The 27,793-nt window shown below is 51.1% G+C and overlaps 1 protein-coding gene across 2 annotated transcripts in view; it reads right to left on the bottom strand.

Annotated features, from left to right (window-relative positions):
• The window catches only part of LOC144169090 (alcohol dehydrogenase [acceptor]-like), a 265,828-nt gene that overhangs the window by 85,695 nt on the left and 152,340 nt on the right, over positions 1-27,793 (bottom strand). The gene's annotated exons all lie outside the window — the stretch shown is intronic.

Below are 27,793 nucleotides of genomic sequence, written 5' to 3'. Positions count from 1 at the left end.
CCTCAGTGTCTGCGGTGCAAACGTAGAGGACACATGCGAAAAGAGTGCCGAACATCGAGGTGCTCGAAGTGTAAGCTTTTTGGTCACCTGTCAGACGAATGTGTAAGGACCTACGCCAATGTCACCGGCCCTGCTGATGAACCAGAAGTACATACTGAAGTCATGGACGACGAAGAAGCGGAGATGGCAGCGGCGTCGGCAGCTTTGGCCGCGGCAGCGACGGAGAACGACGTAAACCGAGTGAACGGGGCTGGCGACCAAACGCCCCTTGACACTGCAAAAGTAAGCGAGGAGCAAACCGCCAACGGGTCACAGCTGGAGCCACAGACCAGCGACGGGGTTGCAAGTACAGCCGAGGCCACTAAGGAGGACGCACCCATCGAGCAGCAGCACGAAGACAGCGCGGAAGACGACGACGCAGTGAGCCAGCACTCATGTGGTTCCACACGGACACTGCATAGCGGAGAGTATCTGACGGAGGACGAGGGCACGAAGGCACAGAACACCGGACGTCGAGACGAGTCAGCAAAGCGACGCCGGGATGCGACATTGAGCGAAGAGCGACGTCTCGCCCGCCTAGAGAAGGAATGGAAAATATCAACAAAAAAGGGCGAGTTTGAATCGCACCAACCGTGGTCACAGTCCGCGAAGCGTTTTAAGAAGCACTGAGTCTTGTGTTTCCCGCTAAAATGTTAATCATGGTGTTTGTGTGTAACTCATTATCGGTGACAGCCGATACGCCCCTCCAAGTAGCGACGCTAAATGTACGAGGACTCGGTTCAAGGAAGCGTCAATTTCAGCTTCGGAAGCTAATGGAGGAAACGCAAATTGATTTGCTAGCCGTACAAGAAACTAAAATTGAATCCGAGCAGCCTACAGACACCATGGTGCAACCTTTTCTTGATGCGTATTACGTGTGCGTTAGTCATGCGGCTGGAACTTCTGCAGGCTGTTGCTTGTTTATAAGAAAGGCGAACAACTGCGTGGTTGAAGAGAGAGAGAGAAATCGACTTTATTGGATCAAAAATCCTACGGAGGCTGCAGGCGGACCACGCAGGATCGCCCACAGCCCGACTATTCTATGACTGTCGTCAAGGCGCGGTGTCCCCCCGACCTCCACTCGGGCCGGGCGGACCACGGGCGGTCCCCAGGGCTCGCATCCCTCGGTCCCGCGCGGCATCAGCCCGCCCTCGGGATTGCCGGGCGAGAGCCGCCTCGACCCGCTGGACTACCTGCAACTGCACTTCATAGTCTCTTGACTGCATAGCCCACACCACGTCCGTCGGTAAGCCCCCCGGGTGTGACCCGGGTGGACACAGGTCCGTAGTGCAGTCCCAGAGAATGTGGGTAAGAGTCGCTGTTGTACTTCCACACACACTGCACTGCTCACTGTCAAACACCTCCGGGCACACGTAGCGCGCCAGCGCTGGCGTGAGCACAGAGTTGGTTTGCAGCTGCCTAAACCGCACTGCCTGCTCTCACGTGAGTCTTGGATGAGGCGGTGGCATGGTCTGGCGACCGGCACGGTACCAGACCAACATATCGGCGTATCCCAGCAGCGGGTCCGCCTTCTCTTCGTCCTCGCTCACCTCACTGGGGCCCGACATTTCGCTACACCGAACACTCGCACTCGCTGCACGCACCACACCGCCACTCACACGCCCCCCGGTTCGGCCTTCGTGCGGTTCCTCGGAGGCGTTCAGCGGGCCCGTCCCTCCGGCCGCCTCCGCGCGGTGGGTGAGAGCACGCGCGGCGGCGTCCGCCGTCTCGTTGCGGTTGGGGTGCGGGCCGCTGGTCGCGGGGGTGTGCGCCGGGAACCACCGAAGGTAGGTGGCCGGCACTGCACTTCACATATTTTCACTGCACTTTTGCACACACGGTTGCGGGCGTAGCTCCTGATGGCAGAGCGGGAGTCACTCAACACCGTGGAACACCTCTGGTTCGTAAGGGCGAGCGCTATTGCCGCTTCCTCAGCTTGCTGCGCCGATCGCACTCGCACACTGCACGCGCTGTAGATTTCCCCGGTGGTGGCCTTTACCGCCACCGCCACGAACTTGTCTCTTGATCCGGCGTACCGTGCCGCGTCCACGAAGAGCGCGCCGGTGTCGCTAGCGTACGTGTCCGTAAGGGTTCTCGCTCTTGCCGCACGTCTTTCCGGGTTGTAGTTGGGGTTGACGTTGCAAGGTAGAGGCGTTACCCTCAGTCTTTGCAGGGTCCTCGACGGGAGCGCATGTTCCGTCTCTCGTAGCATAACCGCCTCACTAGGTGCACTTCGCCCATCGAGTCCCAGCCGGGCGAGGATGTTCCTGCCCGTTCTGGTGGTCGAGAGTCGCTCCAGTTGCGCGGTCCTTTGCGCCTCGGCAATCTCTTCCATGGAGTTGTGAACGCCCAGCTCCAAGAGCCTTGCCGTGCTGGTACAGTCCAATAGACCCAGGGCCGCTTTGTAAGCCTTTCGTATTGCCGCATTGATTCGTTCTCGCTCTTGGACCTTCCACACGTGGAAGGCCCCACGTACGCGACGTGGCTAATGGCAACCGACTGCACTAGCCGAAGCAAGCTTGCTTCTCTCATGCCCCGGTGTCTCGTCGCCACTCTCTTTATGAGGCGGCTGGCTGCCCCAATCTTGGTGTTCAGCCGGTTCACTGTGGCAGTATTGCCGCTGCTGGCTTCCAGAAGCATTCCGAGGACCCTGAGTACCTGCACTCTCGGTATGACTGTGCCGTCCCTCGTGCGGAGGGTAATTCCCTCGGCGCCGACAAGCGCTTGCTTTCGGTTCCTGCCAGGCGGAGGAATGACTAGTAGTTCCGACTTCTGTGGAGAGCACACGAGGCCAGTGCCGTCGAGGTGGTCCTCTATGGTATTGATGGCCGCCTGCAGCGTGTCCTCGATGTGACCGTCGCTCCCCCTGGGGACCCATAGCGTGCTGTCGTCCGCATAGATGCTGTGGCGGACCTGCGGGACCTCCGAGAGCAGCTTGTGGGCGACGCCGATCATAACGAGATTGAATAGCAGGGGCGAGATGACCGAGCCCTGCGGCGTGCCAACGCTGCCCTGCTCTCGTTGTTCCAGTTGTAGGTCCCCCGCCTGGATCTTCGCAGTTCTCCCAGTCAGGAATTCTCGAATGTAGTCGTACGAGCGCTGGCCCAAGCCGAGGCTAGACACCTGCGCCAGGATAGCAGAATGCTTCACCTTATCGAGGGCGCTCTGTAGGTCGAGGCCCAGCACCGCCCTGTTGTCTTGCGAGTGGACGGGTCTGTCGATTATCTCGTGTCGCAGCATTAGCATGGCGTCTTGTGTGCTGAGCCTCTCCCTGAACCCCAGCATGGTTTCGGGGTAGAGGCCTTTGGAGTCCAGGTAGCGTTGCCATCTGTTCTTTAGTACGTGTTCCAGGATCTTCCCCACGCAGGACGTGAGGGAGATCGGGCGCAGGTTGTCGATGTTTGGTGGCTTGCCCGGCTTGGGGATCAGCACGGTACGCGCGGTCTTCCATTGCTGGGGCAGCTTCCCGTCTAGCCAACAGCGGTTGTAGTACCGGGTGAGGTCGGCAATCGCCCCGTCGTTCAGGTTGCGTAGGGCTTTGTTTGGTACGAGGTCTGGGCCCGCCGCCGATTTGCAGTTCAACTCCTGCAGTACTGCCCGCACCTCCCATTCCTCGATGCAACTGTCGAGGCCTGGGTTGGGTGTGCCGCAATAGTCAGCATGTTTCTCTGTCGCCGTGCGTGGGAGGTACTTTTCGTTAATCTTTCTCACGGTCTCTCGTTCGCCGATCGACTTGACGGTAGTGGCCGTGATCTGCGAGAGCCTGTGTTGTTGAAACCCTGGGGTGGAAGTGCTGTCGAGGAGGTGACGCAGGAGCTTCCAGGTTCGCCCGGTGTGCAGCTGCCCGTCCGCGGCATTACAGACCGCGTGCCACTGCTGGGCGCTCAGCTCTTTGCTGTACCGCTCGATGGCTCTCCCCAGCTCCGCAACCCTCTTGCGAAGCTTACGATTGCCTCTCTGGCGCTTCCATTTGTTCTGTAGCGACCTCCTGGCCTCCAGCATATGAGCCAGGCGGCTGTCCATTTGCTGCGTGTCCTCGCTCGTCTCGACAGTATCGGTCGCTTCCTCGACCGCCTTCTTCAGTGACTCGGTCCACGCATCGATGGAGGTGATATCCCCTACAGACGCATCCTGCATGATGGTGCGGAAGCGAGGCCAGTCCGTGACCCGGTGTTGGCGTACTCCTCTCCCGCGTGCGGGGGTCTGGCTGGTAGGGAGGATCATCTCAATAATGTAGTGATCACTGCCCAAGTTTAGCCCAGTGTTTCTCCAGGTTACGAGGCCGCCAGCCCCTCGCACAAAGGAGAGGTCCGGGTTAGAGTCCCTCGTGATCGACGTGCCTATGCGCGTGGGGGTCTTCGGGTTCGTGATCAGTGTAAAGCCCGCATTCGTAGCGTCCTCGAGGAGCTCTCTGCCTTTAACGGTCGTGCGGCCATATCCCAACTCCTCATGAGGCGCGTTGAAATCTCCGCAGACTACGGTCGTTGCATTGGGAGCAACCCTCGAGGCCTTGTAGAGAGGGGTCTTGAATTTCTGTTGAGTGTGTTTCGGATTACTGTAGATATTAAGCAGGAGGAAGGCCTCCTTTCGCTTCTTCCCGATCAGCACTTCAGTGGCGCAGTACTCGATGTTGCTCCTCCCCAGCAGGTTCCCGTGTTCGATGTAGATGAAGCCCTTCCTAATGAACGTGCACACCCCCTGCGCGGCTCCCTTTCCACACTCTCGAGCGCTCGGCGGGCTCGCGTGTACCCGGTAGCCAGGCAAGGACGGCGGGTTCTCCATATGCGTCTCCTGCACCATTATAACATCGGGCTGCCTATCGATGCCCTTCAAAAGCTGCTGCAGGACCGCCCTCCGGCACCGGAAGCCGTTGGCGTTCCAGTGCCAGACAACCAGACCGGAGCCCGGCCTCACTACTTTTGCGGGTTTGGCTGCCATGTCGATTGGACTGGTTGCTCAACGGTTGGGTTGCAGGTACTCGGTGCGGGTCCATCTGGCCCGAACTTTTTGTATAGGAAATCCCGTATCTCGGCGACTGCCAATTTCACCTCCTTCAGCTCCTTTTCGACTTTGTCTATCCGTGCCATGCAGCGCCTAATGCGCACTGCGTTGCTGACTCGCGATACCCTCCTGTTGCCAGATTTGACTCCTCTGTTTCGCTCTGTTTGGTCCATGTCCTCTTCCGAGTCCGATATTTCAGTCTCCGGGGATGCCGCCTCTTCATCCACTCGCTCGTCCGTGTCGGACACCGGCGGGGGCGTTGAAAGCGTTAAGGCCTGCTCAGAGGGGCGTTTCGTCTGCTGTGATTTCGTGTATCACCAACAGCCTTTTAGAGTTGTGCTTGTTTATGCGCCCACAAAGCCCAAAGAACGCCGTTTTTTTTTGACGATATAGTTCTCGAGTGTGACAGGAAGCTTTTTTTCTCGGTGACTTTAACTGTGTTTGCAGACAAGAGGACCGTTCGAACGAAAACGCCCCCTCTGATCCAAGTGCTATTTTTTTGTTGGAAAACATCAGCCGATTGTTACTCGAGGACATTGCGTGCTTCGCAAATGCTACATGCGCGGCAAAATTCACACATTTTCAAGGAGCTAGCCATGCCAGATTAGATAGGTTTACGTGTCAGCAGAGCTAGGCCCCTCGTGCAATGATTATTCAGTCGAACCCGTCTCGTTTTCAGATCATTGTTTGGTTACCGCGCGTGTCGGAGGCAAAAAACAAAGCAGGGAAAAGTTTAACTGGACCCTTTGGAAATTAAATGAAAAGCTCCTCAAGGATGACAAGTTTATTTCCATGATTAACGCAAAGCGAGATGAACTTTTTCACACGGAAGGCAAGAACTGTATCGAGAAGTTAGAGTGCTTTAAGCAAGAAGTGAAGATTGTAGCTATTGAGCGTTCTACTGAAATTCGACGTGAAGAAAGAAAACAAGAGAAGGATTTACGCAACTTGCTTAAACAGCTGACAGATGAGGAGACAAAAATGCCCGGTCTGTTTATGGCTGACATGCGCAGTGTAAAAGAAAAAAATAGAAGCCATCGAAGTAGAAAAGTACAAGGGGGCGACAATAAGGGCACGTTCAGAGAACCTTATGGCCGGGGAAATGCCAACGAAGCGCTCACTGTCAGACGAAAAAAGGCAGGCAAAGAAGAACGAAATTGGGGGAATAGAATACAAAGGATCCGAAGTCCGTGAACAAGCTGAAATTGAAAAAGCCTTTTTCGAATACTACAAAGATCTTTTTTCGAGTAAACAGGCACCGGATGGGTTTGAGAGCTCATTTCTTAGCCTTTTGCCCCAATTAGAAAAAGAGACAACTGAGAGTTTAGGTAGCCCCATAAGCGTGGAGGAAATCGTAGACGCGATAAACAATTTAAATAAAGGGAAATCGCCGGGACCAGACGGGTTAGGTACTGCGTTCTATAAATTGTTCAAGAAGGTTGCGGCGCCTATTTTATATGAAGTTTTCCGTGAATCCTTCAGCTTTGGATTTTTACCTCCGTCCTTCTCAAAAGCGCATACAATTCTGATTCCCAAGAGTGACGATGCAGAACAATTGTCAAAAGTCACTGGCTATCGGCCCATTACCCTGACTAACACTGATTACAAAGTGTTCACGAAGGTACTGGCTAAGCGAATTCAGGGGGTTATCCAAACGTTGCTCGGGCCCCATCAAACTTGTGGGATAAAAGGACGTACCATTTATACCAACATCCATGTTGCACGGAGTATTCTGGAAGAATGTGACATGGATTTTAGGAGGGTGGCGATGTTACAAATTGACTTTGGAAAGGCGTTTGATAAGATGTCTCATTCCATTCTTTTCAAAATCTTGGAACACGCAGGACTTGGAAAAGTTATACTTGACGGAGTTAAAATGGCCTACCATAAGTGCACAACTAAGATTTTAGTCAACCGACGACTAACACAGAGTATAGATGTGTGTGCCTCAATACGACAAGGCTGCGCACTTTCCTCTCTTCTTTTCGCGCTTTACTTGGAACCTTTATGTAGAAGAATTAACAACAGTACCGGCATACAGGGTTTTACACTAGAATCGTCTGGGCCACCGCGGCGGGCAACAATCTACAGAAAACATCTCGACTGATACTCCGCATCTGCGCGTGGAGCTCTCGTTGTCGATCTGTTGCGTGATACAAGCCCCTGTGCTGTTCACGAGGGCACTTCGTGGCATTGACTAATACAAATCCTCTACGTCCACACTCAGTGCAGCCTAGCTTCCAGGGTTGCTCTGCAAGTTCCTGCAAGTTACAAACGTCAAATGGGTTTTTTACAGGAAAGGACCCACGATGCTTCTGGAACAGAACTCGCTGCCACGCTCCGTTGTCCGACACAATAACCCAGAACGGAACTCCTGCGTTGTGCCTTTTGGCCGCAATTAACGGTGCTAGGACTGCCCCGGAGGACTTTTTTACACTTGTTGCTAACCTGTCAAGACCATTCGCCCTCAACAAGGCCATAACGCGCTGCTTGAGTTTGGCAGGCTTCAGAGCAACCTTCTTGCAATGTTTTCCAATCGCGTGCCACCTCCTTGCGTGGGACAGTGGAAAGTACGTTAATTATGTAGTCATGGTTCCGCGCTGGACTAGGCGCATTCGGAATGAAGATTTTAGCATGGTTGCTGTTCTCTAGAAATAATTATGATAAATGTCTATACTGACGAATAGTTATGCGGTCGCGGGTATTTGCGGTGGGCCAGGATGCATGTGCGATAATAAGGGAGTCTTGGAGTGCTTTATAGCGATGCAATTTGACGTTAGTTTGGCCTTCTTAGATTGCAGTTTCATCAGGAACAAATTGTAGTGGCTGGACGAGTATTTGTAGTTGTTGCCGCTTCCGTTTGAACCAACGCCAATTTGACTGCAAGGTTTTAACTGTACGGTTTTCCTACTTTTGTGTGGGCATAAGAATAAGAGGATTGCTGCGGTGGGTGTGTTACTATTTTGCTTTGTGCTGGTTCAAACAAGAACTTTCGGATAATTTTTGCTTCACTAAGGTGCCCGAAAGGGGATGTGCAATATCACCGTTTACTTTCGACTTGTGCCAGAAGGGTGGTTTTGACGCGCGTTTTTTAGGGTGCTGGATCCATGTCTGCATAAAAGATTTTCCTGGGGGGCGGTGAAGTGTTTCAGAAGGACTTGATTTTCATCTGGCGAGCTTGGTTGTCTTATAAGAGCTTCACGATGTTCTGCATAAGCGATTTAACTGCTTCTTTGCGACTAAGCTAGTTCCACCTCAAATTCTGCAGGGAGAATTGTTTGAGGAACCGGAAGATGCCTCACTGTCCCAGTTCACGTGACGCTTTCGGTGGCGTCTTGCCACTCCATTTGAAAATTATTCGCCTACAGCAGCTGTCAGGATAGGGATCTTGCTTGGGTCCGTGATGGAGACTTGTATTGGACTCTGTAGCCGGATATTGGCCGATATTTTGTGCGACTTCTTTTTTGCTCTGACAGGTACAACCCTTTATTTGGGGATTTCAGGATAGACTTTAGCAACTGCGTCGGAGTCGATTGGTGTTCTACCAGTGTTGCTGTCACCCGCCTTGCCGTGGTGGTAGTCGCCGCTTGGGCTAGATTCTATGAGGGCAGTCTAATGCACTAGTGAGATGCTGGCCCTTGATGACCACGCTTTCTGGTGAGGACGGGTGTTCGGCAGTACGGCTTAACATGCTGCGTGTGTGGCAGAGAGTGTTGGCCACTGGAGGTGTAACTGGTCAGCGGGCGCCTTTGCAGCACCGTGATTAGTTTACCAGTTTCTCACGCTGGGGTAGCAATATTGTGTGTCTGGTCTGTATTAGTTCCAGTATGCTACTATCGCTCCTTGAAAAAGAATTTGTGTGAATTGAGAGGTTCCCATCCTCCTGGCACATAAAATGCCTAGGTATGGGCGGTAATCCTTGAATTGTGCCATGATGTCCGCTGCTTCGTGTTCTGGGATGATGAATATGATTCCAATCACCGTACGAGAGGTAAAATGGATGTTACTCGATAGCTCAAAGGCTTGGTATTAAATGCGTATCAAATTGATAGAGGAAAGTAGACTCGCTCGATCGTGGTAGCTTTAACTAACGGCAAAAGAGTTAGAGATAGGTTGGGTGCGCACAGTCACCGCCTTAATAAAGAAGCCCTCGTAGCTGTGCACATCGCATTTGGGACGGTAACGGTGTTCGTTGCTTTTAAACTTGATCCACATCTTATGTGACGACGATTTTGTAGTCTCCTTCCAGTAAACTGGCCTGTGGCAGGATCCGCTTGCTTGCTCTGAGCATCTTCCTCTGGTACGCCGGCTGCTGCTTGTTAGGGGCTTAATTTGTGTTGCTTTTAAGGGGTTTTTAGCTAGGCGTGATGGATATGGTTGCAGTTGCTGTGCTGGGACTACCCTGGGACGAGGTCTTTTTCACTTCCATTGTTTCGCCAAGGTGGGCGATCACCGTAAAGCATGCTACCTTTGCGTCGGCGAAGAACCTTTGCCGAAGCGCCTGCAGGTTGTGTCGGCGGGGTTGATGCTGCGGACAGCGTTATTATCCCTGCAGGTTCTCACCGGTGACAAAAGCTTACACGCTTGGGTCTCACCATTTTTCGGCGTCAATGGATGTGGCTGCATTGCTGCGATTAGATGCAGTGGTAGTTGTAGGGGGAAGGCGGCAGAGCGTAGCCGAGGTGCGATCACCGCCAGCGTCCATGAGCTTCAGACGCAACTGCACTCGTAACTAGAAAGTGACTACCAAAAAGATGCAAGCCGTTGACATATACTATTAAGGGCAGTAATAACTGGTTCTTCGCTTTTCGAAGGTTGGAGTTGAAGTGTCAGGGCAAAAGCAATGGCGTCGTTTTGTCGTGGCTCTTGTAGTAACCTCGAATCCTCGACGCTAAGTGAACGCTTGCCAGCCATTTCCTGCGCGTGTTAACGTGATTCTTCTGCGAAGCTGGCCCGCATGCTGTTCAGACCTCACGTCAAAGCAGACACCAACGCGCATACACTGAAGCGCCCCGCGGCGTTGGCGGTCGACATTCGCCGAGACCTGCGCCATTCTCAGTTTTGTAAAAATGTAAGAGTGAACTTTTATTAAAACACTGGACATTTCGTGTCACTCATGGATGAAGTCCCTAGTCCAGGACTTTACTTATTCTGGCGTTCTCACCAGCCAGGTTGAACGTATGGATGTGGCTTTCCAGGCTCGAGCTGGCCGAGGCTGCCTCTAATACATCAATTTTTTTCTCTGGGGTTGTCTCTGCACGCCGATTGCTGTTTAACTGCCAGGTTATGTGGAATAGTGTGGGAGCGCTGCTGCAAATTGAACAATCTGAGCAGGATTTTCCAGGATACATGAAGCTTTACCTGTGTAGTATTGGTAGGTAGGTAGGTAGGTAGGATGCCGGCAACCGACGGTTTAACTCGTCGCGGCGTTGGCCGAGCGTCGACCCGGGGTTATGCCCTACTTTGCAATACCCCAGTTCGGCCCGTTTGGGGCGGGTCGTGAGGCTTGTGCTTTTGGAGCGCACCCCGGGCCTGCTGGACGGCCCATAGTTGAGTGTCCTTGTCTTTAGACTCCACTGCACTTTGAAGTTCGGGCGGGTATGTCCTGGAGGTAGCTTCAGTCGGGAACCTGGCGCAGTCCCACATGATGTGCCATTGATCCGCCAAGCACACTGCACAAACACTGCACAAACACTGCACATATTACTCGGATAGAGTTCTGGGTGAAGCACGTGTAGCACTGCCGGGGCGGGGAGTGACCTAGTCTGTATCTGCCTTAAGATGACGGCCTCCTCCCGACTGAGTGCCGGGTGGGGAGGCGGCATTGTCCGTCGAGCTAGGCGATAACACTTGGTAACTTCGCTATAACTGGTCATTCGGTCCTTGGTTTCAAACCACCACACGGAACGGTCACTGTCGGGGGAGCGAGCGGAGGGTAAGCGCTCGCGCCGCCGAATGGGCCGTCTCGTTGTGGTTCGGTGAGGCTGTACACTCGCCCGCGTGAGCCGGGAACCACTTGATACGGATGGTGCTGCCGCGGTCTTGGAGCTTGAGCTTGCCGATGATGGCGGCCGCCGGCGCGCACACTCGCCCCTTGGCAAAGTTGCGCACGGCGTTCCTCGAGTCGCTGAGCACGGTGCGACACTCGGCCTCGGAGATCGCCAGAGCGATGGCAACCTCCTCGGCGTCTGTGGCGTCTGTTCACCGCACGCTTGCTGCCGTTGTCTTGGTGCCGGTAGCCGCCGCAACGACCACTGCCGCAAAGCCTTCTCGTTCGTATTCCGAAGCGTCTACGTTCTACGTACCGGGCGTGCGGGTCTTGGGCGTGTTGTTTGATGAAGGCCTTGGCCCGCGCCTGCCACCGTTCTTGGTTGTACTCGGGGTGCACGTTCTTCGGGATGGGGTCCACGTGGATGTGGGCCCGCGCCTCCTCGCCGATCTCGCACGGTTGGCGGCTGGGAGCTCCCGGGTTGTAACCTAGGGACACCAGGATACTGCGGCCCGTCTTGGTGGCAGAGAGGCGCTCCATTTGCGCGGTGAGCTGCGCCTCGGCTATTTCCTCTAGGGTGTTATGGACGCCGAGCTGCAGGAGCCGAGCCGTACTCGTGGTCTCCGTTAATCCCAGCGCCATCTTGTAAGCCCGTCGGATCAGCGTGTTGATCTTGGTCCTGTCGGTGACATGCCAGTTGAGGTAGGCCGCAACGTATGCGATGTGACTGATTACGAAGGACTGGACGAGGCGCACGAGGCTGTCTTCACGCATGCCAGCCCGTCGCGTCGAGACTCGGTGTATAAGCCGGATGGCTTCCATTGCTTTGGTGGTAAGCTTGTTGATGGTCTCGTCGTTGCGGCCGCTCTTGTTTAGCAGCAGTCCCAGGACCCTGATTTTGGAAACTTCGGGGATGCGTCGCCCGCGATGCAGTCACGATCTCGATGTGATCGCACTCTCGAGGGGGAGCGCGTTTCTGTCCCACTCATGGTGGTGTGAAGACGAACAGCTCGGATTTGGCGGGCGAGCACACTAGGCCGGTGCCTTGAAGGTGCTGCTCGATGGTGGTAACCGCCGCTTGCAGCTGTTGCTCGATGCTGACGTCGGTGCCACCGGCCACCCACACGGTAATGTCGTCGGCGTAGATCGTGTGCCGCACGCCGGTCGCCGCCACTGCCCTCGCTACCCCGACCATGACGAGGTTGAACAGCAACGGCGAGATGACCGAACCCTGCGGTGTACCCATGCTGCCGAGCTTGCGTTCAGGGAGATTGAGGTCCCCGGCATGCAGTTCCACCGTGCGGTTGGTCAAGAAGTCTTCGATGTAATTGTAGCTCGTTACCCCCATGTTGAGTCTTGATACTTCGGCTAAAATGGCTGAGTGTTTGATTTTGTCGAATGCGCTTTGTAAATCGAGCCCCAGAATTACTTTGCTGTCTTGTCTTCTTATTTCTTTCTTTATTTGATACCCACAGCGCCTTTTTGGCATTACAGTTGGGGGGAATAACAAAAAGAAATAAATCAACTAGTCACATTGACAAGCAAAAATCAAAAATGTTTCAGAGGCCGCGAGCCCATTTTAAGATACATTCGTACACACAAGGAGGAAAATAAAAATATAAAAATAAAGAAAGGATGTGCCATGCCCTTCAAATTTCGCAACTAACAGTTGTCAGTAACAGCACAAATGGTACAGAATATCAGCGAGCTTCAATAACTATACAAAGAAAAGGCCGCGGCAAGTCGCTCCCTTGCTTTCCACTGAGTTACTGTCGCACAGAAAATATTACACACTGCATCAACGACAACACGAGGAAGAAATAGTCGAAAAGTGAAAGTACAACGCTGCCCTAACATGTCAGGCTACAACGCAGTCCGAGTGTCACGTATACACACACACAACAAAAAAAAGATTTTTGCATCACAATAAATTCCCAGTGAACAAATGAGCATTAGTTCAAAGGTTTTAACAAACACATGGAAGCGTAAAATGCATCCGCAGACTGTTCCGTAACTATGTGCGCAGGTAACTGATTCCATTGGTGTATTGTTTTCGGAAAAAAATGAGTTTGTGAACGCCAATGTGTTGCAGCGAATTTCACGCACCTTGCAGGTGTGATCCATTCGCGCTGCCACGTAATGAGGTGCAAAAATGTAATCATCGCGGGAAATGTCAAGTTGAGAATAGTATATGGAATGGAATAGTTTTAAGCGAACCATTGCCCTTCGGTCTTCTAGTGTATCCCATTTCAAAATCTTTTTGTAGTGACTTGCGCTAAACTTTGAGTTCCTAGGAGTCTTACCAATGGCGTACCGGGCTGCAAGGCTTTGTACCCTAATTTATTTTTGTCGAGAACGGTTGGGGGTCCCACACGGCAGAAGGGTATTGTAAGATCGACGTTACGTTAGACTTGTACAGTAATTCGCGCGTTGCCTGTGGAAAATTTCTTTCATTGCGTCGCAAAAAACCCAGAGTCCTACAAGCTTTACGTACGGTGTAATCGACATGTCGATGCCAGCAAAGCGTTGGAGTGAAGTAAACTCCCAAATATTCATACTCATCTACGAATTGTAGAGGAACGTTTTTTATTGTGTAAGGGAGTTTATTTGGGCTGCGCTTTCTTGAGAAGGTAAGGCAGACAGTTTTGTTTAGATTAAGTTGCATCTCCCATTTTACGCGCCAGTCGTCTATAATTTTCAGATCGTTTTGCAATATTTCGCGATCATTTTCACAAGTAATTTTTCTGTACAATACGCCATCATCTGCAAACAGTCGTATACATGAAGTGATGTTATTGCTGATGTCATGTATGTAGAGAAGAAATAATAAAGGACCCAAAACGGACCCTTGGGGAACTCCTGACGTTACATCGGATGTCTATGATGCAGCGCCGTTCACAACCACATACTGAAGTCTGTTACTTAAATACTCCGAGATCCAGGAAAGTATCTTGGGTTGAATACCATAAGTCGTCAATTTTCTAAGCAATAACTTGTGAGGAACCGTGTCGAATGCCTTCTTAAAATCTAGAAAAACACAGTCGACGGATGTGCGGTTGTCTAGCGCCTGGCAAATATCGTGAGTAAATTGGATCAACTGAGTTACGCATGATAATCGTTTGTTGTCGATGATTTCTTGTTTCAGTTGCAATGTCACAAACTCGAGCGTACGACGTCTAAACGTACCGTATAAATTTTTCATTTATTGTACAGCGCCTAATTCTTCTTACACTCGTCCGATTCATTCAGTCCAGTTCTATTCGCCCCGAGACAAGGCTGGAACTTTCGCGAACGAAGAGGCGGTAATACGATCTTACGCCGGCTGGCCGGCCAGGAAACAACAAGAATAAAACCTCCGCCGCTCCGGTTTCGTTGAAGCTTCCAGTACTTTCGAGAAGGTGCGCGTGGCCTTGCCAGTGCTAAAGAGCGGCGATGATTCTAGAAGGGAGAAGAGTGAAGTTATTCGCTGACGGCGGCAGGCGCGTTGTGTGTTGTGCTCTCCCCCTCCGCGCCGGCACGGTTATAAAAGGAGGAGCCGCGCCTAAGCAAGCCAGCTACGTTTGGACGTCGTGATTGACAACTGCACCTGCCAGTTTGTACATCACACCATCGGCGACCCGCGCCCTGGAGGACTCCAACGTGCTCCCGGGCCTCGAATGACCGTGATCGTCTCGGACGGCCTGGCCTACAGCGAAGCCACGCTTCCCAGGTAGCCGACTCGCCTCCGACAGCGGTGCATCGTCCGGCCCGGTCGGTGAATATGCTGGGACTCTGTCTCTCATATGCATCGAACTGTTCATTTTCTTTTAGTTAACTGCTCCGATTCGTAATATTCATTTGTTAACGCGCCTGTTTGTATCATTTTGTCGAATTGGACATTTTCTTGTATTTGAATTCCATCTAAGTTGCCTGTAATTATCGATCTGTTACCTCGTGCTTGTGTTGTAACTTGCCTGTTTAAATATAAGTCCTTGTGCTGTTTTCCGTTCAGGGCTCTTGCTCATTCTTGACGCTCTGGTCGGCGAAAGCCGCACATCAGACGGCCACCCCCTTTGTCACCTGTGCCCTGTGGATTCGGTGGGGTTTGTTGGCTCTCATGAGTCGACTCCCCATATCTTCCGACAGTGCACCCTAATTTAAGGAAGCGGGTGATAATTTCTGGCGTCCTCTTTGGTTCACTAAGTGTGAACGACGCGTACGCACGACTTTGTGAGTTTTGGGAATATTATTGCATAATATTCTGAAACTGGGGGGCTGTGTCACAAACTCGAGCGTACGACGTCTAAACGTACCGTATAAATTTTTCATTTATTGTACAGCGCCTAATTCTTCTTACACTCGTCCGATTCATTCAGTCCAGTTCTATTCGCCCCGAGACAAGGCTGGAACTTTTGCGAACGAAGAGGCGGTAATACGATCTTACGCCGGCTGGCCGGCCAGGAAACAACAAGAATAAAACCTCCGCCGCTCCGGTTTCGTCGAAGCTTCCAGTACTTTCGAGAAGGTGCGCGTGGCCTTGCCAGTGCTAAAGAGCGGCGATGATTCTAGAAGGGAGAAGAGTGAAGTTATTCGCTGACGGCGGCAGGCGCGTTGTGTGTTGTGCTCTCCCCCTCCGCGCCGGCACGGTTATAAAAGGAGGAGCCGCGCCTAAGCAAGCCAGCTACGTTTGGACGTCGTGATTGACAACTGCGCCTGCCAGTTTGTACATCACACCATCGGCGACCCGCGCCCTGGAGGACTCCAACGTGCTCCCGGGCCTCGAATGACCGTGATCGTCTCGGACGGCCTGGCCTACAGCGAAGCCACGCTTCCCAGGTAGCCGACTCGCCTCCGACAGCGGTGCATCGTCCGGCCCGGTCGGTGAATATGCTGGGACTCTGTCTCTCATATGCATCGAACTGTTCATTTTCTTTTAGTTAACTGCTCCGATTCGTAATATTCATTTGTTAACGCGCCTGTTTGTATCATTTTGTCGAATTGGACATTTTCTTGTATTTGAATTCCATCTAAGTTGCCTGTAATTATCGATCTGTTACCTCGTGCTTCTGTTGTAACTTGCCTGTTTAAATATAAATCCTTGTGCTGTTTTCCGTTCAGGACTCTTGCTCATTCTTGCCGCTCTGGTCGGCGAAAGCCGCACATCAGACGGCCACCCCCTTTGTCACCTGTGCCCTGTGGATTCGGTGGGGTTTGTTGGCTCTCATGAGTCGACTCCCCATATCTTCCGACAGTGCACCCTAATTTAAGGAAGCGGGTGACATGCAACATGGCGTCTTGTGTGCTGAGTATGTGCCTGAAGCCGATAATCGTGTCTGGATAGAGGCCTTCCTTCTCCAAGTAGTCTTGCCATCGGGTGGCTAACACGTTCTCCAGCACCTTGCCCACGCAGGACGTGAGCGAGATGGGACGCATGTTGCTAATGTCCGGTGGTTTGGCCGGTTTCGGGATCAGGATTGTTCTTGCCGTTTTCCACTGTCTAGAGAGTTTGCCCGACCGCCAGCATTCGTTAAAGTAACGGGTTAGGGCGTCGATCGATGCATCATCGAGGTTGCGCAGCATCTTGTTGGTAACGAGGTCAGGGCCGGCTGCCGAGCGGGTATTGAGCTCGTGCAGCGCTACCCGTACCTCTGACATGGTAATATCTCGGTCGAGCCACGTGTTGGGCAGCCCACTGTACGGCTGGTGGGTTTCCGTCGGCGTGTCCGGCAGATACTTGGTTTCTAGGATCTTCATAACAGCGTCTTTTCCTTGATTTTGTGAGGCGGTGTGCATGAGGCGGGCCAGACGGTCGCGCTGGTGTGACTTGGTCTTGGTTTCATCTAGAAGGTGCCGAATCAGATTCCAGGTGCATCCGCGGTGCATTTGCCCATCAGCTCATCTGCAGATTTCGTTCCACTGCTGACAACACAGGACCTTGCAGTGGTGTTCAATGGCCCTGTTTAAGTCGGCCACCTTCTTTCTTAATTTGCTGTTCAGCCATTGCCGCTTCGAAAGCGCCTGTATCGAACGTTTGGCCTCGATAAGATGGGCCAGGCGGCTGTCCATGGCAACGATGTCCTCGTCCGTTTCGATGGTCTTGGTGACCGACTGCACTGCATCGCGGAGCTCTGCCGTCCAGGTTTCTATGTCTGTGATGTCTTGTGCTGTCGTGGGACGTCCCTTACGGAAACTGTCCCAGTCCGTCCACTTGTGTGCAATGGTGTGGGCCCGGAATAGGTTGGGTACCGTAATTTCGAGGATGTAGTGATCGCTGCCCAGGTCGACGCCGGTGTTGTGCCATGTTACTTTGCCCGTGTGGTCGTTCTTGATAAATGTAAGGTATGGTGTGGTCTCTCGTGCTACGGAGTTTCCTATGCGGGTGGGATGAGCGGGGTCCGTTATCAAGGCACAGTTGTGGTCCAGGGCATCGTGTAACAGGTCCCGTCCCTTAGCCGTGTCTTTTATGTATCCCGACGCTCGATGGGTGGCGTTGAAGTCCCCTCCGATCAGCAACGTGTTGTCTTTGGCCAGGGTGGTGGCTGTGTGTAGTAGGGTCTTGAATTTCTGTGTGTGGTGCTTGGGGTTACTTTAGATGTTGGCGATGAACAGACTGCGTTTCCGTAGTTTGCTTGGAAGGATTTCGGTGAAAGTGTACTCCACCCTGCTGCGGTCATGTTTGAGTTGGCGCTCGATGAACGTGATTCCTTTGCCGATGAACGTGCAGACGCCTCGTCCTTCCGCCGGGCTAACGTGAGCGCGATACCCAGGGATGATGGGGGTCGCCGCCGCCGTTTCTTGCAGCAGGATGATGTCGGGTTTCTTGGTTACTGTAGTGATGTGTTGTTGCAGCAGTGCTCTCTTGTTGTTCTAACTGTGGCAGTTCCACTGCCAGACCGTAAGGCCTGGCAGCGATCCTATTCTGTCTTGGGGCTGGGACATGGTTGTAGCGGAGTTGGGGTTTGCATCTGTTCTTGGAGGTATGGGTGGTTGCCAAATTGCGCCGCAAAGATGGGGCTGCAGACTACGGGCTTGAGAGTCTGTTGAATGAAACCAAACTGCTCTTGTATGTTGCGGAAAGACGTGGTGATCAACTCTTCCAGTCGCGCCAGTCGTTGGTCGGTGACGGCAGCCGTGCTGGCGTACGTTTTACCGATCGCTTCAATTTTCGCTTCGAGCTTAGTTTCCAATTCGGTGAGTTTCGTGTGGTTTTGTGATGACGTGCGTGCTCGTTTCTTGGGAGTTGGATCAGTGGTCTTCTCTTCCTGGGCCGCGTCTTGGGCTGTGTCCATTGATTGTGTGCCCCTGGTGTGATGGCGTGCAGGTGCTCTGCTCGGTGGTAACGGCGGGTGTAGGTGTCTCGTTAGACTGACGTAGGGCAGTGATTGGATGGGCTTGTTGGGCTTGGAGTTCTTTATTGACTTCGGCTAGCTCTTGGGCAAGCCGACGCATGGTTTTTACCAGCGTAGCGTTGGTTGCGCGGATTTGTTCGAGTTCCTTGTAGTAGGGGCTGGTAGTCCACGCCTGCCAGCTGCTCGGAGTGCTTCGGCCAGTAGTGGCGCTGTTGGAACTAACGCTGCTACTTTTAACTTTGCCCCTTGCTGCGTCCGCCCAGCTAACTCTGTCAGATGAGTCGCGGCCGCGGGATGCGCTGCGCGATGCACTACGGGAAGCGTGGCGTGACGCATGGCGCGATGCGCTGCGCGAAGCGCGGCGTGATCCGCTACGGGAAGCACTGCGCGAGCGGGAACGTCCAATGCGTGAAAACGAGCTTGATTCGAGTGCTTGTTTTTGCCGTTCTTCGGCGTTACGGCGTTTCCATCGCCTTCACCGCACGACGTATGGAACCTTGTATTTGGCTCTGCAGAAGCGGTCCCCGGTGGGGTGTTCTCCGCCGCAGAGCTTGCATTTGGGGACACGCTTGTGGCCCTCTTTTGGATTACAAACGCCACATGTAAGGCAACCACTTACGTTTGATGTGGGGCACACGTCTCGCCTGTGACCGACCTTGCCGCATACTTTGCAAACTTCTATTTGCTTCCTGTAAAGACTGCACGGGTAGAGCGTGGATCCGTAACGCACATACCTGGGAACCTTGGTACCGTTGAACACAACGATTACTGTCGTCGTGTTCCCGATACGCTTCGCCCCTGCGGCAAGAGGGTTGTACTTAGTAACGATCTGCTGCATTATTTCGGCTTCGCTGTCCTCAAGCCCTATGCCCCTAATCACGCCCTTGACTGTGTCGTGGGCGGTCGTTCCGTAAGCGCTCGCGTCGTACATTTTGCCTAGGACGTTGCTAGCTGGAATTCGAGCATACTTCTCCGCTCGTTCGACGCTCGGATTGCTGAGCACCATAATGTTCTGGTGGGTATTGGGACACGCCATATCCTCAGTGCGATCTGCCGTCTCAATTCCTGCTGCGGCCATGATGGCGGTTGCCACACATGCAGCTCCTGCCTTGAAAATGTCGAGTCCTCCGCGGGGCCGCACGACGATCTTAATTTCGTCTGCAGGCATGGCTGGCATGCGAGCTACCCGAATCACTGCGGTCCGGAAGTTTTTGTTGAACTGAGGCTTCTGCTGAGAGCTCGGAGTATCGGTACGAGAAGTCGACTCACCCTGCGTTGCTTGCCGGAGTGGTGGGCTCTTGTGCCCGCCGATGTGCAGCCATGCCGGCGAGCGCTGAAATTCCTCGGGTGTAATTTCTTCTCTGTCTACTTGCATGCACATTTGGGAAACCTGGGAACCGTGCGTCGAAGCGGCGGCGGAGCCCTCCATGTTGTCGTGGCAGAAGAACGGCTGGCTAGGCCTAGCGAGCCCTGGGTTCGCTTAGGCTTAGCGGCTCCTCGTGGCGATGAACCAGGAAAAGTCCGATAAATCGATGAAAAACGCACCTTCGATGGAAAGTCGGGTGTCGGGTGATAGCGGATGCCTTCACGAACACATTGGTAATCAAATCTTCGGGATCCAAACAAATTAGCACTGCGAAAGCGGGCATTAAGAACGGAGCCGATATGAACACGTCTGCTCACCACGGCAACCGCAGCGACCCCCTGTGTAGTATTGGATGAGTATTTGTTTCTATCCGTCTCCAATAGGTGGCTTCTATTGCGTTTAGCTTTGTGTGGAGGCGGTTAGAGTTCCATGGCTGTCCTGAGTGTTTCTATCCTTTCCTTGTAGCTATTGGGAAGTGTGAAGAAATCGTGCGGGTTTTACCCGCCCGGCTGGTCAATTCCCGTGAGTGGTGCTAGGCGCTTCGTTTCCCACCAGTCCCTCGTGCCCGGGGATCCACGTCAATCTGTGTGGTATATGGGGTCTTTCCGTCACCTTGTTCGGTAGGTTTGTTGCCGCTCGTGGTGTTCTTACTTCAACGAAGTCGTGGCATGCCTGCTTGAAGTCGGTAATTATGTGCAGGCTGTTCTGATGTCTCTCCCCGTGGTTTAAAGAAAAGGCCATTGCTCCTGCCTCCGCTTCTGCGGGATTCGTTTTCTTAATATTCAAACAGTCTATTAGGTTGTGGATAACATCTATAACAGTTGCCACAGCGTCGGGGTTAGTTTTGTATATGGCCTTGCCGGTGTAGACTGTGTTATGGCCTTCTTGAAGTTTTCTTTGTTGATATGCTACTTTTTCATTCTTATTTATTTTTATTTATTTATTTCAGGATACTGTCAATCTCGTTATGGGATTATTACACGAGTGTAGTCCCACTGTAAAAACAAACAATATAAAGACTAAAAATACATGTTGAAGTACTTGGAATTTCAAGCATATCTCACGGACGTAGGGCGAAATTCGGCGCAGTGAAAGGCAAAGAATCCTCGTGAATATAGACATTGGTTCAATAATCAATTGCTGGGGCAAATGACAAGCATAATAAAAACAAATACAAAAAGTAATTGGACAGACACATAGTTAAAACTGGCGACATCGACAACTGAAGAAATCACGGTTACATAAAAGTCAGCCCACATTCAATCGCTCGAATAACAAATTTGTCAACTGTCGGCGTAGTAGGACGTCTTGTCCTGGCATCCTGGGCCTTCCATGGTAGGCAGCCTTGTCCGTGTGTCTTGCTATTGATCATATAACTACTTTTCCGCATATTTCTTCGACTGGGTTGACTTCTCTTGTAATGCCGGCATTATCAGTGGACGGGTCTACTCTTTGGAATATGGCTCGGTGTGTTCTGGTGTATTGAGTCTGTTTTTGAGCAGTCAGACTTACGTCTTTAATCTCCTCGAATGTGTTTCTTATGCCCAGTTATTATAGCTTAGCCGTTTCTCTGCATTGGAGGAGTCTTAGTGGAGTTTTATGAGCCCCTCCCAATATTGTTTCTCTTTTATTATTCCCTTGTATGTTTAGCTGGTGACATGGTTGCCTGTACGCCACTCTGCTGATCACCAAGGCTTGAACAAGAAGGCTCCTCCCTCATTCCTGTTCTGTTCTTTGCTATTAATATGATCATTCGGATTATTTGCTGTGTGGTCTCCTTGGGCATCTCTATAGCGTAGTTGGCCTTTTGGTTGTTCTGTATCCACAGTCCCACTATCCTGATTAGTGGGACTTGAATGATTTGTCCTGCCGGCATGGCATTTCGGTCTCCCGGGATTCGTATCTGCTGCATGAGCCCAGCGGTGGAATGCCAGTATTTCCTTTCTCGTGCCCTCGCGAGTGACGTGGAGGAGCCTCCAGGTACTCTACCCAACGGTGCGTCTGCTCAACAGCGCAGTAGCAGCAGCAGCAGCAGCAGAGCCTGAAAAGTGGCGAGATGGGGCCACGCAAGCTTCGCTTTCAAAAAGCGGAACAAATTTCCGAGAAGTGCTCGTGTGATGCGTTACTGTTATTCTGTTTGTATAACGAATTTGTACTGACGCACTGTATTCTTGTTATCCACTGCTCTTTTCTCTGCAGCCTTCATCGTTTTTGGGTTTAAAAGAAAATCCACGCCAAACTGCGACAAAACACAAGGATATTGTCTGACTGAAAATATCGTCGAGTAGACCAGAAGTGTGCGTCGTAGTAATTGTAGCATCTTAGGTAGAAACACGGCGGATAATATAAAGGAGCACAAACAACAAGGGGAAAATAAATCAGACACCGCAGGGGCGTGTTGTTCGTTTCCTTTTGTCCTTGTCTCTTGCGCTGTTTTGTATCTTCGGTCATGCTTCACCAATTCCCATAAGCTTCCACAGTAAATACAAGCACGACCAAGGAGTAAATCATCCTGAATAGTTTGAGAGAGAGAGAATAACTTTATTGTGTGCCCGGTGGGAAAAGGAAGAGGTTGGAGATCCTCCTCGGTCCTCTTCCCCTTTTTAGGCGGCAGCCAGGAGTCCTTGGACCCCGGCGGCGTCTTCAGCCATCCGGACGAGTTGAATAGTTTGAGCAGAGGAAGGCTGCAGCTTTCGTGTCCAATGGCTAGACTGCAGATTACCTTATTTCCTGAAGCAATGCGCCGAAGTAAGCAATATTTTTCCGGTGAAAACCCAAAACGACAAATCTGCTCAATTCAATGCTGATAATAAAGTTAGCTTTCCTTTGCACAAATTTGGCTGCATTTAGATAAATTTATAGTTATGTTTTACTCTGCAATGAATTATTAACGTTTTCTCCTATCGTGGTTCTTAGTGTTATAAATATATACATTCGCAAGTGAGGTTAGCGGTTTTTAATTCCATATTTTACGTAGTACCTGAAAGTAGTTTTTACTTCTTGATTTCTTCAAAATTGTGCGTGTTATCTATCCTACTGCGAATTTTTAAATTTTAGTACCAACAAGTTCCGAACAGTAGCAAGGAGTGTAAATTAAAATCATGTATTTGTATAATGTCAGTTCCAGCAGGGCGACCTCCACTTAGTTTGGTTAAAATGCTATTTGTACTTAAATTTTTGGTGTGCAGGACGACAAATCTCGCAAAACAACAGATCAATCAGAATGAACGGGGTGCCAAGGTCGGATACATAACTTTCGAATGAACTGTTTAAATTGTGAGCATAGATTTGTGTTCCGTTCCTTATTGCTGTGTAGTAGTTGCGGTATCAGGTAAGCATTTTTTTTCTTTCCAGCTGGTAACTTGTTCCGGTTCCGTCTGTTCACATTTATTGCATCGGAAATTAGACAAAGTTAAGAAACATTTTCAGGCAGATTCAATACACATATTTGAATGAAGTCCCACAAGTAGATGCTCCGTGAGTCGGAGCCGAATAGCTGGAAAATTTAATCAAAGTTAAGCAAGGTGAAATCAAGTTTATTGAGCGATAGGCCGGTTTTCGATGCGCAAGGGTGCGGTGAACACGTACCCAATAGCACTTGATGACAACACACAGGCGCTGTATGGCGCAGTTGGTGCTGCTGGCGACAGCATGCCGTGAACTTGGATGTTGCATCTTCTCCTGGTAGAAGTGTCTGGCGGCACGTGCGTTTACTCTTGTCCCCTATCTGCTTTCCGGACCCCATCCTTTATAACGAGCGACCGATTATTATTTTTATTCTCTATTTATAAAGGGTGAATGTAGGTCTAGTCAGGGATGGGCAAGGTGGAGAACGAGGTGAGGGCGTCTACTTTTTATGTATCCCCGTGGTACTTGCGAAAGTCGACAGGGACATGACAGTTTCTTGTGGGTGCGGGAGACCGAGCGAAGGCAATTCCCACTCCGGGGAGGGTCTTAATGTCCGGTGGAAGATGGGTTCTTCTCTACGAAGGGGGCCCCGAAATCGTCCACAGCAAGGGGTGCATTGTGGGCTTGGTTGGCTTGTAACACGAGGAGCAGGTCACGATGGTGTTCTTCGTGTAGTTCTCGGAGGGGTTCCTTCAGAATCTTGGGCAACGGGAACGTATGCCCGCCACTCTGCGAGCACGTCCTCCCTAAGAGCATCCCAGGCTCTTATTTTGTGTACCAGGACTTGGACCCTTTTGGGAAGTCTTTTTCGCTGTTGTCCTCGGGTCATAAGGTGTTGCGGCGAGGAGTTTCGCCCCGCTGTCTTGCCTGGTAGCGGCTCTACGGCCGCTGGGTCAGGATCATGCCGTGCTAGAGGAACCGGGTTCGATAGGTTGAAGCAGATAGTTGCTTCATCACTTGAACGTGGGCATGCGGCCTCGTTGCCGAGGACTCTGCGTGTCCCGGCTCCAATTCCGCCAAAACGGTAATGTGTTTTCTTTTGCGAAGAATTCTGCAACCGACGACTGCGGTTCCGCCAAGTATTGCCACAATGATAGTTTTCAAACCATAACTGCACGAGGCGTCGTCTTGACCTAGGCTGGATTTGAAGGACATATTGGTGCATTGAGAAAGGAGCCATTTTCTAGAAATTTGATTGATTGATTGTAGGGTTTAACGCGCCGACGCAACGCAGGCGATGAGGCGCGCCGTAGTGGAGGGCTCCAGATTATTTTGACCACCTGGGGATCTTTAACGTGCGCCGAAATCTCGTACACACGGGTGTTTTTGCTTTTCTCCTCCATCAGAAAAGCGACCGCCGCGGCCGGGAACTGAACCCACGACCTCACGCTCAGCAGCGCAACGCCTTAGCCACTGAGCCACCGCGGCGGGTATTTTCTAGAAATTTTACTCTAACCAAAATAGAAACACGAATAAGAAAAAAACACGAGTGATGAATACCAACTCATTTACTCTTCTGCTAGTGTCGCCTTATGAATTATGAGTTAGCTAGTGTGGGAGTTAGCTTATGAGTTAGCTAGTGTCGCCTAAGGAGTCAGCACTTGCGCATCGTGTTTTTCTTCTCGGAAAGCCATCGTATTTTGCTATTTCCGCATTACAAGCAACATTCGTGAAACACATGATGCTTAAACTTCCCAGTAACGCCACTCGTCTCGCAACGGTCTGCCCAGGTTAGTGTTCCCGTACACTGATGCTGCTGCGAAGCAACCGGAGAAACTAGTCCGGTGCTCTTACCGTAAAGGTAAATTAGGTATTAGGACAGCACTCACTTCACATACGTATCTCACTGAAAGAAATGCGTGTAATAAAGGAGGCAGGAGGAGGCAACAGCGGCTTCATCGGTTGTCGGTGGCTCTCACCTAGATTCACGGGAAAATTTTAAGAGCGAAGCTGTTCAGCTACTCGTTGATTTCAGCGTTTCACAAAACTCAGTATAACAATATAAACAAAAAGAAATCACCGGCACCGCCAGGATTAGAACCTCTGTCCCGCATATCAACGGTGTTATAGTCAGTCATCTTACCCACTCGGCGGCGACCGTTTTTTTTTTCTCAATTACCTTTATTCGTACACAATATACGTCACGGATAGATTAAAAAGCTTTGGCCGAACTTCGGATGTCGGCAAAACTTAAAGTAAAGATCAAACGTACACAATTTTAGTACGTCAGCCATTCCAGATTGGGCGTCTGCAACTTCTACACTCCAACGAGCAAATACTTTGTGCGAAGTGTTTGCTTACAGTGAGGGCGTGAGGATCAGCGTGGCGCACCGCCATCCTCGACCCATGGCACACTGTCATATGGCACACTGTTGTCACTAGGTACGTAAAGAAATCTTATGCCTTGGGGCGAAACGGGCAGGTCCAGCTTTAAGATCCTTTGTAACCCATCCCAGAAAAAGATGGCGTTCCAGCACTCCACAAAATATGCTCCACAGTTTCCGGTTTGTTGCACCTTTGTTGCAACACACCTTTCTCCTGCACCCATATCTTAAAGGGCAGTGTACCGGTGTGTAGCTTACATAAACAGGTTTTCACCGATGTTAAGATGACCATCTTTTCAACACAAGATAACACGTCCGGGTCGGGAACGGATCTATACACTGATCGGTAAAGTGGCACAGGAAACAATACATCCTTCAACCTTCAAGTCCAGTAAGTGCCTTTCTTGAAACAGTGCCTAGGCGCCCTAATAAAAAACGTACTGCTAGAAACCTGGAAGAGTCTATAACCTCCTTCATATAGCCTCTAGGCTACTACAGCGTTCATTTCCCTACAAGATAATGAACACTGGCAACAGATTTGGCAATAAACTTTGTAAAAATGTTCCCAGAAAATGGTCATCCGCGTCCTCTAAAAACAAAAACCGGTTAGAAAGCTGGTGATTATAATCGTGACACAACCTAACCCCGCCCTACTGGACTCGTCGGGAAAGATGGATTCTACTTGAACGCTCCCTACCTAAAAACGAAATGAATACCGCAAACGCAGGATGTATTTTCTGAGCATGAACTCGCGAATAATGAAGGACTTGCATCACGTACCACAGCTTTGCTACAAGGAAAAGGTTGCAAACTGTAGCACGTGCGAAATACAAAGCTCGACCTCCCCACTTCGTTGCCTTTTCGGGCAGCCTCACCGTTTCGGATTCCCAGTATTGGTGGCTACTCTGATAGCTGTCCCGGGGAATCTCGAGATAACGAACTGGTCTGTGTGGCCAAGATACATTTTCAAGCACTAACGGTCCTGCGCCAACTCCACATGAAAAAACACCACGCACTTTGCCCAATGAAGAGAACTCTTTGTAGCTCGACAAAACTCCTGTGTTGTCATTATTGCTTTGCCGATGTTCTCCTTGTCCTCACAGAATACAGCCACGTCATCCGCATATGTTAATAGTCTCACCTCACTTGAGTGGAGACGAACCCCGTGCAAATCACCATCATTAAATATGCGCAAACAAAAAGGTTCCAAAAAATGGAAAAAAACAGGGAACAGGCAGGACATCCCTGTCCCACCAAAGATAAAATGGGAATACTTTTGGATACATGCTTGTTTACAAACAGTTTTGTGAAACATCCCAGAAACGCCATGCGTACACTCCACAACAGCCTCAACGTCAACATAGTCCAACACGCAGAACAATATTTCGTGACATCCGTTATCAAAAGCCTTCTCAAAATCAGTCTGAAACATTGCTACTCTTCTATAAAATACATCATAACACTGTAATACACTACGCGTTCCATAAACATTGTTTAGTATGCTTATACCCCGTGTACGCATATCTGATGTGGCCCTACCAATTCTTCCAATTCTTTGCCATGTTCCATCCTCCCAAAACTAAAAAGAATAACCTGGGGGACAACATTCGCTCCAACCACGCCATGGCAGGTTTGCAGCCAATCAAAAATAAATGAACAGGGGTTATAACCCAAACATACTTTTTGCAGAAAAGGCCAATTTGTAGAACGCAAAATTAAATACACTCACATATTGGTACACTTTTGGCCTGCTCACAGAAGTTCGGCCAGTTTGTACCCGCATGGCCACGCAAGTGAACCTGCCCGTCCACACGCGTACTAAACGTGAGCGTACACCTTACTAAAACACCTTAAAGCATGCCACTAGAACACGAGCGCGTCACCAATCCTGTGCCCACCCGAATGCACGGGAACACCACTCTCGAATCACGAACTGCACACACTGCTTGACCACACGACAGCAGGAGCACAGCACTAAGGAGCAGCGCCCAGCAGAACCCCGCAGCGGATGACTGTTCAGACACAGTTGTACTCACGAACGTCACAGAAGTTGTAGAACAACACGAGTTCCTTCTTCAGCACAGGCTTTGCTTTCAGGCTTCGCTCAAAGGTCGTAGGGGAAAGCAGATGTCATGTGCAGGTACCGGCTACTTGAAGGCCAGATTCACTGTGGCGAAATTTCCGGCAAGCTATTACCCGCAAACGCCACAACTCCTTTTAAAATTTTCAACGTTTCAGCGTTGTCCAGTGCCTGACGCAAATAAGGAGGCTCCAGTTGGCGGCGAACGATGCGGCTTAATCGGGTCACAAGGGGAACTGTTTTTGCGCAATCCAGGAG

Source organism: Haemaphysalis longicornis, unplaced genomic scaffold (genome assembly GCF_048455015.1).
Source record: "Haemaphysalis longicornis isolate Haplotype H1 unplaced genomic scaffold, Haemaphysalis longicornis Haplotype H1 scaffold_2, whole genome shotgun sequence".
Taxonomy (NCBI): domain Eukaryota; kingdom Metazoa; phylum Arthropoda; class Arachnida; order Ixodida; family Ixodidae; genus Haemaphysalis; species Haemaphysalis longicornis.
This window is presented reverse-complemented; position numbering and strand designations above follow the sequence as displayed.